This window comes from Lynx canadensis, chromosome D1, assembly GCF_007474595.2.
Source record: "Lynx canadensis isolate LIC74 chromosome D1, mLynCan4.pri.v2, whole genome shotgun sequence".
NCBI lineage: Eukaryota > Metazoa > Chordata > Mammalia > Carnivora > Felidae > Lynx > Lynx canadensis.
Window position 1 is genome coordinate 362,677 of NC_044312.2, and position 2,669 is coordinate 365,345.

Sequence of the window (2,669 nt, forward strand, 5' to 3'; positions counted from 1 at the left end):
ACCTACCACATCTTCTTTCTATATTCTTCAGGGGACACAGGGTTGTTTCTGCATCTTGACTATTGTGAAGAAAGCGGCAATGAATGTGGGGGTGCAGACAACTGTTTGAGAGATAGCAATTTTCTTTCCTTCAGACATATTCACAGAAATGGAATTGCTGGGTCATATGGTAGTTCTATTTTTAATTTTTTGAAGAAACCCCATGCCTTTTCTGTAATGGCTGTAACACTGTACATTCCCACCAACAGTGCACAGGGTTTTCTTTTGTCTTCATATGTACCAGTTCTTCTTACCTCTTGTCCTTTCAATAACATTCATTGTAACAAATGTGAGGTGGTTTTGATTTGAATTTTCCTGATGATTACTGATGTCGAGCACTCTTTCATGTACCTGTTGACCGTCTATCTGTATGTCTTAACTTTGGGAAAAAAAAGTCTATTCAAGTCTTTTGTCAAGTCCCCTACTATTAATGTACTGCTGTTAACTTCTCTTTGGGTTCTATTAATATTTGCCTTATATATTTAGGTTTTCTGATGTTGAGTGCAAAAATATTTACAATCTTGGCTGAGAAAAGAGAGAGAAGTAGGGTGTTGGTTAGAGGAGGATACATGGATGAGTATATGGGATAAACCTATGGCCGGATAGCACTGGAGCACAGGTAGATTTATGACTCGTATTAAAGAAGGACAGCCTTTCTTTAAGAAAGGGAGTTGGAGGGTATTATGCTAAGTGAAATTAGTCAGAGAAAGACAAATATCATAGGACTTCATTCATATGAGGACTTTAGGAGACAAACAGATGAACATAAAGGAAGGGAAACAAAAAAAATATAAAAACAGGGGGGGGACAAAGCATAAGAGACTCATAAATATGGAGAACAAACAGGGAGTTACTGGAGGTGGTGTGGGAGGGGGGATGTGCTAAATGGGTAAGGGGCATTAAGGAATCTACTCCTGAAATCATTGTTGTACTATATGCTAACTAATTTGGATGTGAATTAAAAAAATAAAACTAAAAAGAAGAAAGAAAGAAAGAAAGAAAGAAAGAAGAAAAAAAAGAAAGAAGAAAAGAAAAAAGAAAAAAGAAAAGAAGAGAGAAAAGAAAAAAGAAAAGGAAGGAAGGAAAGAAGGAAGAAAAGAAAGAGGGTGTCAAAGAGTAAGAATCAGTGTCCTGTAGGGGAGTTTGGTAGAGTGGAGAAGGGTAGTGGGAAAACTTCTGACTAGGTTCTTCTAAATGCTTTTCACTAACTTTATGTCTTATTAGTTTCTCATTAGGTTAAATACGGATTACTAAAGTAGCATTTATGCAGCTCAACAGTCTGTTTTCTCTCAGATCCATTTCCTCCCCTTTCCTTCCTATGCCCTGCATACTAGAGAGATACACTTCCTAGGATCTCTTCCTTCTGGCCTCATAGTAACTTTGAGTAACTTGTGTCACTGGCAGAGAAGAGAGAGCCAGAGGAAGGGATAAATTAGGGTATTTCTTCCCTTCCCCTTCTCTCTCTGCTTTTCTTACGGTGTCTGGCAGCAGTTACTTCTCACCACGGCTCAAGATCCTAAAAAGCTGTGTTCTCAGCTTTCAACCAGCAACTCCCATCTTCTTCTGGCACCTTCCAAATACTCCAGCTTCTGGAGTCTGCCATCATTTCTTCTGTTTCTGCTGTTCCTAATGTCTAGATTGCCTCAGCACCTCCTATTGGCTTTTCATCATTTCTACTTCTGTTTAACCAAGTTCTTACATTAAATCTGTTCTATTGGAAAGAGCTAAAGTGATTCTCTTTTTCCAGTTGGATGCTAACTGATAAAGCATCCATCCCATCTAAATCATTTCTAAGACCACATGTAAGGTGATTCTAGTGCCGAAATAGATTAACCTTAATTAGATGTCTTCTTTCCGAGTCACATATTCAACTACAGCCAAACCTTTCCAAAATAAAGACCATCAACTATTCTAATTTTCCCTTTTTCAGACTCACTATTGATGATAAATGTAACATGATGTTGCACACTGGGTTTTAAAATTATTTTTTAATTATTGAACACAATTAACCATGAAAGTGAATTCAAAGTGAATTTGAGCTAATAGAAGAAAGCTGATAATTGAGGGGAGCACTTTTAAGAGGAAAATGTGTCTGAGATTCCATGAGTATACTGAAGATATGGAATGCTGCATAAATAGAGGAATTCACTTCCTCATCCGGATGGTCGTCTCCTATCCTGAGAAATGCTATGCACACATGTGCATTCAGGATTTTCAGTGTCCACCCACTTCTAGAGTTGGAAAATAATTGTCAGACTAAAATATTCACATGAATTTTGAGTTTTATGTTATGAAGTTTCATTGTAACACTGACATTCAGTCTGGTTCACCCAGCTGTGAGGAATTAGGAAACAGGAGCAAGGTCACCGAAAGAGATGATGGAAGGGACTAGAGCAGCTACTATACCCACAGCCTGGCATTCACCTCCCCTGCTCCTGGGAGCCAGGGCTGCACACCTGGGTTATGAGCAAGTGAAAACCCACAGTCTTGTACCTCAGCTGGTTCCTCAGAGCTGGTCAGGAAACCTGCTGCGACTTCTAGGTACAGCCCACTCTCAAATCCTTCACCCTATTCCCAACCTTCAAAATCCATCTCCAGTCTTCTGTGTATCAGCTTCCTCCTCATTCTCT